This window comes from Psammomys obesus, unplaced genomic scaffold (assembly GCF_907164565.1).
Source record: "Psammomys obesus unplaced genomic scaffold, mPsaObe1.curated_primary_1811, whole genome shotgun sequence".
Lineage (NCBI taxonomy): Eukaryota > Metazoa > Chordata > Mammalia > Rodentia > Muridae > Psammomys > Psammomys obesus.
In genome coordinates, this window is record NW_026592890.1 from 26,104,869 (window position 1) to 26,120,169 (window position 15,301).

The following is a 15,301-nucleotide window of genomic DNA, read 5'->3' on the forward strand; positions in this document are numbered from 1 at the left end:
TCCAGTGCGGCCTCCTAGCTGTAGCGAGTGACTGGAAGGGCAACACAGAATTCTTGATCTTCCTGAGGTGCAGAAGTAGCAGTGACTTCGCTGACACGGAAGACACTGGAAACACTTCTAAACTTGAGAGACAAAGGCTACCCAGGGCACAAGGCGGTTACCCGCTGCCTGGAAAGCAGCTATGCCTGAAGTAGGTGTGAGTGTAATCAAATCTATTTAAATCAGGTTTTAAATTAATAAAGTGAATGAATCTATTTAATCAGATTTTTATACAAAAAGAAGTGTGTTTTTTCTTCCAAAATTCAGGTGAACGTAACTTCATTTTCAGGTGACACATTTTATATATTTAAAGTAGTAAATTTAAAGAATCCACACTCAGAAGAGTATCCCCCAGACTACTACAAGAATCAGCGCAAACAATAAAACTTCCTTGATACTTTCAAATTTGTTGTTTCTTCTTTTATCTCTGGATTTGCTCTGATTGCTCAGATTACATTATTATTAAGAATTATCTATTCATTTGTCTGCTTGACACTTTACACTTCTGGAGAGAAAGCCAGAAAATGGTTAGCTTATCTCCATTTGATGCTATTAGCAAGCATGATTTCCACAAATAAAATCCCTAGCTGGAAAAGAGAAGCCCTTGTTTCTAGAATGTGTAATAGGATTGCTTTTAATATTTTGCTACATACCATAGTGATTTCCACTGGCTCTTATTACCCTTTCATTTGGCTGTCATTCATTCATTTGTGCCTACAGCTAACAGTTCTGAAGGGCTTACTATGACCTAGGTATAAGTTTAGCACAGATCATGATTTTGGCCTGACAAAGACTACAGTTCAACAGGGAACACAGTTCCTACAACAACTACAAACTGCAATGGCAGCTTTGAAAAAGCCCCTGGCAATCAGCCATGAACTCGGGTAGGGGTGCATAGAGTAGCTCTTTGGAAAACTACACTACTTCCTTACAGCTTATTCATGAAACTTTCTAGCAGGTGGCACACAAACACACTGACTCAATCAAATACTCTGTCCATTCCAAGGAAAGGTATGGAAAAAGAAGGTTCTGGATGCAGACAGACCTCACTGAGATTCCTGATATAACCACAAAACCTGGAGCAGCTCAGAGTGGGGGCCATGTCCACACAGGTACACACTACTAGGCCAGTGTAACGTGCACGAAGCACAATATTCAATCAGTGACTGACATCACATCATTCAGAACTGATGCGGACTTATATGTGAGCTTCGGCATTCAAAATAAAGTTCACTTCCCATACAGAGTTCTGTCTTCAGAAAAATCCACAACCAAAGGAAGGAAGTAAAGACATCCATCTTACAAACAAACACCGTGATGTCAGAGTCCTTTCTCTGCTCATATGCTTATCAGGAATCATTTGTTTATACAACAGAGGAACTCCTCTACCAGACTGACTTGGCATGGGTAAGCAAAGGAAAGAGCTGGCACACTGTGCTCAACAGTCCTCCAACAGCAACTGGAAAAGATTCTGAATTACAGCTTCTGCTAAGGGTGAACTCCCTTAAGGCATTAGGTGATTTTGAAGTCATTAGGTGCTTGACTGAGGATACAGGCAGAGCCCTTTAGTGACAGCTAGAACCCGTATCACCGTCTACGAAGTATTTCCTATCTCTTAGTCAGCATCCCTTAAATTCATCCCACTATTTGGAAACACCCACAGGAAAGAAAAGTCCTGCTCAATATTTTGCTGGACACCGGGCTGTGACCTTGGCCCATTGGGGCACCCAGCAAAGCCTAGCTTCCAGGAGCCCCCCACTCACTGGTAGGCCTTACAGGGAATTCTGTAAGTCCTTTTGGCACAATATATGTGTCAAAAAATTAAAAATACATATGGTTTGTATTTCTAAATTTAAAACATGAATAATTTTACTACGTTCTGAAAAAGGAACAACTTTTTTTGGGTTGGGGGTGGCAAGGAGAAAGAGAAAAAGCTCATCATACAGCCCTGTTTGGCCTTGAACTCAGAGATCATCTGCCTTTGCCTCCTGAGTACTGGTAATAAAGACGTACAACACTATGTCTAGCTGGGACCACTTTGGTGGGGGGGGGGACACAAAAACGAGATTACATTAGCATAAGGTCTTGCAGAAGGTTAAAAGAACTAAGACAACAGTTAATTCTGTCACCCTTCACTTGACTCCATTTATTAAGCCGTACTGTCTGCCTGGGATTAGGAACCTAGATTAACTCTCTTGTAGTTGTTACATGCTAGAGCCCAATCCCTCATGACTCACTTTGCCTGGGTAGAGGCTGCATGGCAAGCCCACTGCTTGGGCAACACCACATTTCCTGAGCCAGCCCTGAGCTCCCAAAGCTCTGCTGTGAACCTGGCCTGACTGATGAAGGTCACACATGCAGTGGCCTGCCATAAAGGAGAGCCTTTTCAACCCCTAACCTCAAACCCAAGTGCACAGAGACTTCCAAAAGGCTTCCTCTGTCTCCTCTCAGCCAGAGTCCTTTGATTTCCCTATGACCCTCTTGTTTGTCTGAGCTGAAAAGCTCACAAATGAAGCAGATCACAGAAGTTCTGTAGAAGCCAGAGGCATTTGTAAGATAAAGGGTCAGAGGAGGCTTTTGATTGCTTCTAGATCAATATTTCCAGAAAATATATTTTTTTAACTTAAAAGAAAAACACATCACCCAGATTCAAAGGAGCTCTAGGTCAGGGGTAAGACCTTCTACCACACTGATATTCAAAATGAGAAATAACTCTAGGTCACTTCTGATGGTGACGATGAAGTGGCAGCCCTTGAGAGGCCAAGGAATTGAAGACTGAGAACTGATGGAAACCACACTCCAGGCAATGCAGCTGGGCAGAAAAGGACGCCCCAGGAGTAGCCAGTAAGGCTTACACCTGTTCAAGTGAGAGGGATTCAGAAAAGCTCCAGCAGAAAGATGGAGGAAGTGGTTGCTTCACACAGTCCACCAACTGCTGTCTGGGTAGCTCGGCCCTTTCGAAGCTTCCAGAAGTCACTCCATCACACGGTAACCCCGTCACCTAAGGCGGTCTCTGCTACATCCTTTTTTGCCTGCACTGAGTTTGATATAATAACTAACGCCTAGTGGGCACAAGCACAAAAATGTCAACTGAATGAAAGAATAAAAGAATGTGCCACACCTGTAATCCCAGTACTTACAGGTAAAGGCAGGAGAATCATGAGTTCAAGGTCATCCTCAGGTACATTTGAGGTCAACATAAGCTGCCTGAGACAATGTTTCAAAAAAATAAAAAATGAAAATAAAAAAGAAAATAGCCCTTATGGATTCAATTGCAATCACAGTGCTCCACTGAGAAATGCTTTCTAATTCACAAGGCACTTGTCTTCAGCACAGAACTTTTCAACTTACTTTTTCCACGTCTAGATCAGCATCCTGTTCCTTCCAGACACTGAAGAAAAAAGAAAAAAAAAAAAAAACACATTAAAAAAGAACCAAATGTTTTTAGTATGTAAACCACCACAAAGTACCACCATATAGTTTCCATGTGCTGCAGATGATTAATTTGCCCACTACTTCACATAATCGCTGATGTTGCCACAGACACCTGCCTGCAACTGCAAAGACCTGCCACCAAAGGAAGCCAGCATAAGAGCTTAACTTCTAGGGACAGGAAGGACAAAGGGTGGAAATAATGAAATTACAACCATGTGCTCGTGCACACACATGAATCCCTTCTCGGAGTCTCTAAATTCATCCATGGCTGGGGCTCAGTAAGATGGCTCACACCTGCCATCTAAGCACTCAGGAGGCTGATGCCAGCCAGGGACCACTCTGGGTCAAGTGCAAGTTTGGCTACACAGCGAGACCCTAATCCAAAGGAAAAAAAAATACAACAAATCTCTCTCCAGGCCCGAGGCCAAATTAGCTCAATTCTCCTGTCTTTGTCAAACTAGGCAGTCTTTTCTTTTCCTTCTCGAGACAAAGTCTCACTATGTTATCCAAGCTAGCACTGAACTCAAGCTCCTCCTGCCCAGCCCATGGATGCTCTGAGACTACAGGCATGAGCCACAAAACCTGCTGCAAGCCAGCACTTTGCAACAGCCTGGTTCCCCAAAGCCCTGCAGGTCTACTACCTATTAAACTCGGCATGCTTAGTTGAACCCAAGATGACCCTAGGACCTTGGGACATAACTCCTGGCATGACTGGGTCCTGATTTTGATGCTACCCATGCCCACTTCAGCCTGTCCTTTAAAGTTTGAGGGGTGACAGAGGAGACTTCCAGGTTGTGTTACACTCTGCCTACAACCTGTAGTATTATGGTGTGTGGCTTGTTACTTGCCTTTAGCTGTCTGAATAAACGTTCTGTTTTAGTAAAGTATCTTAAAAGAACAACAAAAATGGGTGAAAGATTTAAGTAGAATGTGTAAAGTCAGAGTTGAGGAATCTGAAGGAAAAGGAACAGAAACATTTATCCTTCCTATCCTAGTGTGACTTATGCTTTTGCAGTATGGTCTTTATTGTCTTTCTTCCTGGTCCATGGTTTAAAACACTAACATAATGAATTACTATTCCCATCAAAAGCATCCCCTCCCACATATACGAAACACAATTTTCACACTGTTTGAAAAGATGCATAATTAACAGAAGCATCGTTTCATTAATCAGAGATGACTCCAAATGGGGAAGGGGGCGGTAACCATGGGGAAGAGAATTAGAAAAGCGTATGTTACCCTCTGCAGATGGACATTCAAATCATGAACCCACTGCAGACAAGCAGGAGGGGTGCTACCATTGAGGCCCATCTCTCCGGCTTTTGAGATATGCTGACCTGCCCAAACCATGATGACACCACAGTCTATGGCCTCTGTGCCAGCTAACCCACTGGGGATGGACACTGCTGAGCTGTGTGACACTGGGGTCGCATCTGCCCAGGAACTCTACCAGGAACTCAGCTCCTGATAAGCAGAGAAGGGTAATTCCGTGCCACATGGATGTCCAGCTGATGGTAGCAAACTCTGCCTTCCTCTAACACTTCCACACAGGTCAGAGCAGAGGGCTTTCTATTTTCAAATCAAGCGACTCCTTCATCTGATAAAGAACACTTCAAGAGTGCTCACCTTTTCCAGCAGAGAAGGGGATTTAATCTCTCTCTCATGCTGCAAAATTGCGCAACACCAGATGCCCAATTCATAGCAGACTGTGAAAGAACGCGCCTTCCTTGCACAACACTCCGGCAACTGGTACCAACAAGAAAACTGAAAGCCTATTTGGAGCCGGAGCTGCTGGCTCCCTACCTCATAGTCTCATCCATCCATATACACAGACAGTACCATCCAATTTCTTTTTCCGGCTTATTAAACAGATGGAGTTAACTAACAAAGAGTCTATGAATCTACCATAAGCCCAAAGGGAGATGCCACAGTTTTGACTTCAAAGCCTCCCATGCAAGACAGCTTGGCATACTTTTATGCATCAACTACCTTGTTTCAAAGAGAATATGGATGGGTAAAAAAATGTAAAAGAAAATTTTATGTGGCAGCCTCATCTAGAATGAAGAGTACCATTTGCCTCCAAAACCATACATTGTTTCTCTTCAAAGCTGTGTTTTTGAAAGTTAGACTAAGTTTTATCTATAAAATGTTTAAGTGAAATAGAAATATTTTAATTAAAAATGATCTCTTCATTTAAAAAAACTGACCAACTATCCTGACTTATCTATACCCAAGTCTGACTGTAGGAAATCCAAATTTTAAGTTTCCAATCTTAAGGCAAGATAAATCTTCCTATGTGTGCCAGTAGATGGAGTCATGCATATGTAGATGGAGTCATGCATATGTAGATAGAGACATGCATATGTAGATAAAGGTATGCAGTGACAGAGTAACTAACAAAACTGTACTTGTTCACACATTATAAATAGTTGCCTGCATACTCGGTGGTGGGATTTGGAATAGTAGGATAGTCCCCATGCTTTTATTCCGTGCTGTAGGAGTACTGAGGTTCTGGATCACAGACCTCGCTAAAGTGACCCTGACACCCATGGAAAAGGATGATCATAAATGCCCAAATATGTGGTCTACTGCAGGAATGGAGACAAAGGACAGATCCCACCAAAGCCGTAGTACAAATCCTACCAAAGCTACTTACATACCCAACCATTTAGGCCACATAACGCTCCATCAAGCTTTGGGGGCAGGGGAGATACATAAACACTGTAACAAGGAAACAAGATCTGGGTGTGAAGGCACAAGCTTGTAACCCCTGCACTTGGGAGGGGTGGTAGGAGGGCCAGGAGTTTAAGCTCATCCTTGGCTTCATGGTGAACCGGAGGCCAGCATGACCACAAAAGACCCTGTCTTTAAAAACAAATACTAACTAAATAAATGCCAAGAGTTGTCAGCGTTGCAGTCTCTTGCCACGGCCATCTTCCAGCTCTCGCTGATCTGGAACTGCCAAGCGCCTGAACCGTGGAGCAGGCACACAGAGCAACCAGTACATAGACAGAGGAACAAGGTAAATGGCTGAGTGGCTTGGTAGACCCTGGGTAGACAGACGCTGAAAAGCTGAGGGCAGGTAGCTGTGGACAGCAGGCTGGGAGAGGAGGAGCAGGCCAGGCTGAGGAGTCATGGGAGGTAGGAGCACGCCACTGCTCCGGGGTGTCGGGATTCCATCTCCCCTGTCCCAGGAAGGCACAAAGAGACATGCAGCCCACAGGCTTTTACTACGCTGGGCTGAGCACCATCATCCCCGTCTCACCCGGCCCTCGGGGTAAGTGTAATTTTCTACTCATCAGTCTGCAGTCATCTTTGAGCCTTCCTTTGCCCACACTTCTGTGTAGAACAAACTTTCCCCACTGCCATGTTCTTACTCTGTTTGTCACTGTTTTCCTGTTAGGCTGGCAGTGCAAGGGGGAGTTCTGAGTGTTGTGCCCTCTGGCACACAGGGGCCGCTGTACTGTCCCTGCTGACAGATGAGAGCACTGGTGACAAGGCAGGTGGTGACAGTACATTGTACAAATCACCAAAAATGATTTGTGGGGGAAAAAAAATTTCCCAATAGGATGTCGCCATTTATTTTCATCTTAGAGCCTCGGGACTCACTTTAAAGAGTTAAGTTGTCTTCTGGGTAGTTGTAGGTTGAGTTTGTGGAGGACAATGCTAGCTATACACTTTGCCTCCCCACCCCCACCCCCACCCAACACACACACACACACACACACACACACACACACACACGCACACCACTCTTCATACAGGAAGGAGTGAGGTTGGTTTGACTGTGCAGGCAGTGACTGAGAAAAACGAGGTGTGCTTTTCCCCTATCATAGCGTCTTCTTCATTCCACTTTCATCCCTTCTCACTGCTGGCAAGAGGTTTAAAATATTCATTGACCTGCCAAAAACCATCTACACATTACTGGACACACAGTCACATCTGAATGGCTTCTTTCTGCTCCACTGATCACAGCTCTATTCAGCCACAACTAAAGTGGGAACCTCAGAGCCGTACGTGGTGTGATGTCAGTGGCAACAGAGGATAAAATAGCCATTTGATAACAACTTCCATATCACGCCTGTCAACGGAGACAAGTGTTCCTTCGGTTATTCTTAACTTAGACTCCAAAGCACAAAAAAGACCAGGCGGGGCCGGCCCCTGCTGTAACCCCACAGAAAGCTGAGGCCCAGACAGAATGCACACAGAAGCTCCTCAATACTCTCCAGTGCAGGGTGACCCTGGCTCCCTGCCAGGGGGCGGGGGCTAGGGAGACAGGAACAGGCCCACTTTAACAGTGGCTCCCCCAGGCCTGTGCAGCTGCAGACAGACATGCAGTGTCTGGAGTCCTCCCACATTCATGGACACCATGATGGCCTATGTGCCCAATAGCTGGATCAGGCCCAGAGACAAGTCCCAGCTCAGACAAGGCCCTTTATAGCAGGGTTTTTCCTAAGAGCCCCATTTCCCTAAGAGAACTAGATTTTCCGCTAATCATCTATTCTAGACCCAGCCTAGCTCATTCTCCTAGGTTGTGCTAGACACACAGACCTAACAGGGTTAAACTCGGTGCCAACCTCTTCTCCTGACTCCCCCACTCCAGTTCAGGCAGAGTGATAAGTGTATGTCTAAATGGTGGCTTGGGGCAGTGACAAAGCTGGAGCACAATGATGCGGCCTACTGGCATCAAGGGGAAAAAGCCTAGTCTGTAGTAGAGGCAAAGATGGCTGCGGGAATACCTCCAGTCTCCCGTGCTGGAGTTCAACACAGGCTTCAACCAACACTGCGCGTACTCATTTCTTCTTTGTTTATGTAAGTAGATATACACTATGCCTCCTTAAGAAGGTACCACCTACTCACTGAGAATTTTGTAAACCACAAAAGTCAGGGGCTGAGGCTATGGCCTGGTTGGTGAAGTACTTCACTTACAAGCGAAGGAGCTGAGTTTAACCCTCAGAATCCACACTAAAAACAGCCGGATATGCTGACATATGCAATCCCAGAGCTGGCCAGGCAGGAGAGTTACCTGGGCTTCACTATCCGGGCAACCTAGTCTCTTCAGGAGTTCTGAGCTAATGAAAAGGGGGTGGATTGCATTTCTGAGATGACAAGTGAGGCTACATACACATCCCCCGCCCCCGACACACAAATCTGGAAGCCATGTTGTGCTGGAGTTTTTTTCTTTCCAGCCAGTTTTTCTGTGCACATATAACATTTGTGCAAATATATACTTGTGCAAATAGAACATTTAATGCCAACTCCTTCACCCTGACTATCACCCGTGGGAGAAGCATGCTAAAGAAGAACAATGTACTCAGATACCATCAACCTGGAGTGGATTTCCATCAGGAAGGAGCAAAATGCAGTCTATACTACCGAATGCTCCTCGAGACGGGCCTATCAAGCACTCTCTAAAATAGAAAAGTCTGGTCGGTAGCCAGAGAGGAAGCTGCTGCCTGGGAAACCAGGCTCTATCCCTAGCCCTTCTATTTATGTGCTCTGTCATTGGGTATGTGAGTGCAGTCATGTGACATACTAAAACCCTTAGGACCAGGCGGGAATAAATATGCAAAGCAGGTGCGATGAGGCTGGGAGGAACTAAGGAATTTTCCCAAGGGGGTCATCATACACCACGCTGCCTGCGCAGTGGACCACTGTCATTAGACTTTTTTTTTTTAATCTCAGTTTTTATGTAAAACTGCCCTGTTTGAAAGTATGATTCTATGTTTTAAAATGCAATTCTACATTTTAACTGAGGACCATGCCTCAGTTTCTCTTTCTGTTGTACAGGAATCCGAGTGACACTTGCTCAAACACGGAGATTTATTAAAAGCATAAAAGAGGGCTGTACAGTCGTATACCAAAATAACCCACGTACACTCACAAGCCCTGAGCGGAGCACACAATTCCTCGTATCTGTTTAAAATCCGGGACCAATGTAGGAGGGACCAGGTGTTTAACAGAAACGTTTGGAAGCACACATGCTCACAGTGGCTTCTGAATTTAACATCTTTAGAGGGTGAGCGGGGCCAACTGGTGATCTGGGATCAGAGCATGGCATTCAAGCCTGACCGGAAGGTTCTCCTAATAAATGCAATGTGGAGGCAGGCAGCGTAGACAACCAGCTTAAGAGGAACTACAAAACCGGGAGCTGAAAAGTGGGACAGAGGCCAGCTAAGAGGGGTGAAGGGAGCATGAAAACATGTGCATACTAAATAATGGCCACATTACAACAAAGAGACACGAAAGCCCAAGTACTAGCCAAAGGACTGGTGTCAGCAAAATATCAAATTGTGCTGGATGCAGCAAAAATTATATTAGTCTATTAAGAAGTCAAGCTATAATTACAGAGGTTTTCCAACACACACACACACACACACACACACACACGAGAGAGATCTTCACTACAACACACACTGCCCTATATTTTGCACTGTGCCAGTTCTGTATCTGTCCCTTTTAGCCTACTTCTATCACAGTCTCCCTTCGCTGAAATACATTAGTTACTATGGAAACAATGTCATAGTGTGTAAAAACCGTTTACTGTCCTTGGAAAGGCACTCATGACAAAACTGAACAGTGGCACGCTTAAAAGAGAGAAGCACCAGAAAACAGTTGTTCGAGAGCACAGTTTCAAAACTGTGACTTCAAGGTATCTTCTACCTCAGTGCCCTGTGTCCCCAGCAACTTAGGCCACACCCCCCTCACCCAGAAGAGCACCGTGCCAGGCTATATAGGCCACAGGGGCTTGAAACAAAGTCCCTCATCTAATGTAGCTGCAAACAATCAGCTTCCTGTATCTCACGCTCTCATCCAAGAGATGGAGAAGGGCTGGAAGATGGCAGAGTGGAATGTATGGTCCAGGATACACCCTTCTCTCTTAATTGTCTTCGGAGATAGAAAGAACACTAGAAGTCTAGAGATGCAGGCCTGGATTTCCTCACCACCATGGGTAAGAAGAAATAAAGGGATTGCCTTCAATTTCTCCTTCTAATTTCAAGTCAAATTTACTACGTTAAAACAACTGTACAGGAACTAGTCATGGTAGTGCATACTTGCAACACCAAAACCTCAGGAGCCAAGGCAGGAGAATCTTAAGTTCTGGGCTAGCCTGGGATACATAGTAAGACCCTGTCTCAAAAAAAATTTTTTTTTCCAGTTTTCAGTTTAGTTTTGCTATATCTTGTTTTTTTTTTAATTTAAGAGAAGCTAGATGTCTCTAATTTTGTGTAAAATTGCTCTGTTTAAAGCATGAATCTATATTTTTAATATGTGCTGTGTGCATTTTAAGTTCTGTGCTCTAGATATGATATATGCAGACATATACATATGCAAACACACATGCACAAACCTAGCAAGAGTCATGTTAGTTGCCCTGACAGAGAAAGCAACAGATATGTGTGTTGGGGGGGAGGGGGTGTGGCATGAGGAGCAGGTCTACATCCTGTCATAGGAGGACACTGGGGGAAATGATTTGACCGTGACAGGTTTTCTTCAGACCCCACTCTGCTGCTGTGGAAATGAGCCTGGATGTGTGAAGGGTGGGAAAGGGCAACAGAACGAGGCTGTGGGAATTGTGCAGTCAGTGGCAGAGGAGGGCACAAGGCAGACTGGGAACTGTGACATCTGACTCGGGTGACTGTGGAGTGGGGTTTACTGTCACTCATGGTAAGCACCTGTACATGCTGTTTCACTTCAAAAGCCACCTGTTACAGGGTGCAACTCACCCACCGGGCCTGGGCCTCGTAGTCTCACTGTGCAGGCGCTTTCCTGTCACAGAACTGCCCACAGCCAAACAAGCGCCACAGTGAAGGGAATTTGACTTCGGCGGTAGCAGTCTCTTTCCTGTCCCTCCCAAGCATGGCACAAGTAACTTTCCTTTCAATGACAACGTGTGAGCTGTTCCCGGGCTCACAAAAGACCCTCGGACAAGAGAAATTCAGGTCAGCCAGCTCCGTCCAGTCTTGACTCGCAGTGACACAAGCACGCCGCACTGCTGGCCCTGCCACACAGAGGATGTCACTGTGTCACAACCACGACGGACCTGAGACGCACAGGACGCAAGCCAGGGGAGTTCAGAGGAGACAGAGAAAATAAAACAGGTGGACATCAAGTATCTGCAGGGATCAGACCTGCTACAGAGCTTATACGAACTGGTCCCTCCCCTCCCCCACTCCTTGCTTCTTAGAGACAGGGCTCCTCTGTGTAGCCCTGGCCTCAAATGCAGACATCCACCTGCCTCTGCCTCTCGAGTGCTGGGATTACAGGCGTGTGCCACACCCGGCAAGCTGGTCTTACTCATTCCAGTACTTCTGTCATTTATTGAATGGTTATGCTATTTTTTTTTTAATCTTCCAATATCTATTATGGCCACAGTGAGGCCAAAGAAGAAGAAGAAAATGCAAGTTTAGCTTTTAAAATTAAGTACTGCATTTCTGATTTTCTTTTTCATGCTGGGCAAACTCTACCGCTGAGCTGTACACCCAAGCCCCAATCTTGATTTTCAAGAAAGTTGGAAAGAAATGTGAATTAGAACAAAAGCACATTGATATTTACTATCCACTCTGGGAATACCCCAGACTAAATTCACACACCACATGTCTGCTAACAAAGTACCACACATTACTTCAGAGGCCAACAGCTACTGCAGTAAGACTGAGCTTCACCCGTGCACGGCAGAAGCCTCAGAAATGTGCTCCTCCAGCAAATGATCTGTTCTAAACTGGTTTTGCTCATTTCGAGACGAGGTTTCTAGGTGTGTACATGTGTGTGCTGTGCAGTGAAAGCTTTCTAATGTGTTCCTCTATTAGAAGAAAGCCTTCATCCCATGCCAAGGGAGGTCAGGTTCATGCTAGTATTGCCATAAGTTTTAGAAAAGGTCAATTTAAATAGACAGGAGATCCCATCTATCTCATGGGATCAAAATAAACCTCCTGGAAGCTTCATCCATCACAGGTGAACTGTTTGTGGTTGCTGCCATGGTAAGAGTTCTGCCCAGGAGTTGAAATGACTTCTTTTTGCTGTGATGACACAAGTGTAAATTTTGTGATGTCAAAAACTATGGTCCTACTTTTCAGATTGTAATGGAGCAGAGAGATCCTTAACGATATACCTAACTCATAACTGCATTCAAGCAAGTGGCTAAATCCTACTAAATACAAAAGGAAATGAGGGTGCAGAAATAGACAGATCACACTATACACTCCTTTAGAAAATTTGATTGACAAAATTTTTGTTGAATGCAAAAGCCACTTCATGCCTCCTATTCAGCTGGGTAGCACAAGTGTCAGAAACCACACTAACTCGACCTAATTCAGCATAACACTGTGCTTGGCAAGACCTCTCAAGTTGAGGTGTAGTTTGTTCCAAGCCAGTTGGAAATCTCCAAAGAAAGCACTGAACGAATGAAGCATCTCAGCTCTTGAGGCCAAGAGCAGAGTGTGGTGATAACAAGAACAAGGCAAATGAGCAGAAGATGCTGGCGCTTACCCCAGTAAAAGCAAGGGAGGAAACTGGGTGCATCAGCCTCCAAGACTCCACTCTGAAACCTTATCGTGGTACCCGGGAGTCTCTAGCCTTGTGGTAAGCTCTTGCTGAGCTCCTGGTTGTAAGTGAACACAGTATATGCTCTTCACTAGGATGGAGTGAAGTAGAGAAGACTGGGGTCCTCTCTTGTCTAAGTCAAGGCATACAGAAGGGCCACAAAATTCTCACTTATTTCACTAAGTTGGGAAGATATTTGCTGGAGGCAGAAATTCTAAAGGAGGAAAGATCCATGAAACTATCTGGGTAAAAGTGTTTACACATTTCAGTATGGGGGTTGAAAAAAATATGCCCCGGAAGAGGCTCCATTTTAGTAGGATTTGCTCTGCGTGCCCCAGGGACCCCACACCAGCAGAAAAAGCTACTTTCTGAAGCAGAAATACTACGGTGTGTGCATAAGTGCTACTCACAGGTATTGATTTCAAGTACTCATCATAAACATAATTCTGAAGGGATTGCAATAACTTTATGGGAAAATTAAAAACAACTCATTCCTCATTAAAAAAAAAAATACCAGTGAGATAAGTACTAAAAACTGACTTGAGTAAGTAGCAAAAAATATCACTCTACATTCTTGCTAATGTATAAATTCTCGGGATAAGAGACTGTTTCTCTAATGTGTATATTCATATGTTTTTAACTTTTAGAAATATTATTTTATTTAGACCTTAAATAGAACTATTTCACAAATCCAATTTTTTAACTTGACAACATATCAATATAGATACATATAACTTTCTGAGTTCTGGACTTGTATTGTTGACTCTTTTCAATTAAATCATGGTACCCCATCTCTAACTCTCCTGGCTCTTGCTGACAACAAGGGAAAACATAAGATATATTTATGGTTTGAAATTGGCTCAAAGTGTCACAGCAATTTTCTGGCAGGAAAATCCATAAGCATCGTCCCAACAGGCAGCACCCCCACACACACACAGAAACATTTCCAACCAATGTGTGCTTTTGAAACAGGCTTAAAAGTTTCCTTTCAAAAATTACTAGGTATTTCAGGACATAGCAGGTTTTCAAACACATCTTCCTAAATGTAGCCTCATCCTTGTATGAATGTCAGTGAGAAATGAAATGTAATTAAAAAGAGTTTTTTTTTCCCTCTCATTTTGAGTGTTCTGGAAAGTACTTATGAATTATACTTGGAAATGAATCCCTGCATAACCGATGCTTTATTTAGTGCATGGGGATTGAATAGAAATGAAGGACATCTCCCCTTGTGTTTAGGGACATTTTCCCCACGACTTTTAAATTATTGAACTGGAGAGAAATAGAGAGGAATTTTACACACATAGTAGAATTTCTCCTCCAAATTCAACATCAGGGGAAGTCTGAGAAAGGCTTGAATTTCTAAAAACGTTTCTCTGGCCTGAGGTTCCTCCTTCCACAGCACTGGGAAAAATCCCCAGTAGCTAAGGCCTGAGAAGCCAAATCCCTGCCTACAATCTGTGGTTCCAAGGAGACAGCTCCAGCCGTAAGGATACAGCTTCTCACTTCTTGTTCAAAGTAAGCCTGATTCAGGTATGCTAAGCCATGACTTCCTCAAAGAAGTGTTTTTAAAGAGCAGATGGATCCCTTGCCCTCCCACAAAGTAAAAAATACTAACCAAGCCTAACTGCTTGGGCTTAAAGTGCACACTCAACCATGTATTTTGAAATATGCTACCTGTATTTCTTAATGGTTGGATCCAACGTAATTATTAACATTGCATTTCTGCTTATGACAGAAAACTATCACCTTGCTATAGTCTCTCAGGAGTTAATATTTCGGTTGCTTCAGGCAATTAGTCAAATTAAACTCCCCTCTTAACTCTCAAAGCCACTTCCTCTCCTCCTCCCTCCTTCCCCTGGGGAAAGATTACAGACCAGGACGTTGATGAGGACAGAGTTTGGTCCAAGCCCTGATCTCTAAGCCCTTGCTGGCCCCTATGGGACATCTCCTCCTTCTGTCTTTGGGTGTAGGCTTGGGGCTGCTGACATTAGGGCTTGCCAGTATCTGTGGCCACAATCTCAGCCAGTCTCCAGGGGTTCAGATTCCTCTCTGTACCCTCTACTCTGGCTCCAGAATTCTCATCATCTCTATACCCACTCAGAGAGTAAGGACAACCCTCAGGATTCTCCCCTATGCCATGTGCAAGCTTTGGGGTACCAAGAGAGGACAGGAGCTCCAGGATCTGCCTAAATGTGCCCATGGCAAAGCACACACACTTCAGGGTAGTTTCTTTCCAAAGTTCCACACAAGTAATGAGGTACCATGTCCTCTGCCTGCTGGGGTT

General features: G+C 44.4%; 1 protein-coding gene across 3 annotated transcripts in view; it reads right to left on the reverse strand.

Annotated features, from left to right (window-relative positions):
• The window catches only part of Fyn (FYN proto-oncogene, Src family tyrosine kinase), a 195,293-nt gene that overhangs the window by 167,262 nt on the left and 12,730 nt on the right, over positions 1-15,301 (reverse strand). For all 3 annotated transcript variants that reach the window (XM_055615957.1, XM_055615954.1, XM_055615956.1), the window contains one exon: positions 3,391-3,430. The gene's annotated coding sequence lies outside the window, so the exon portion shown is untranslated. The remainder of the gene's footprint in view (positions 1-3,390; positions 3,431-15,301) is intronic.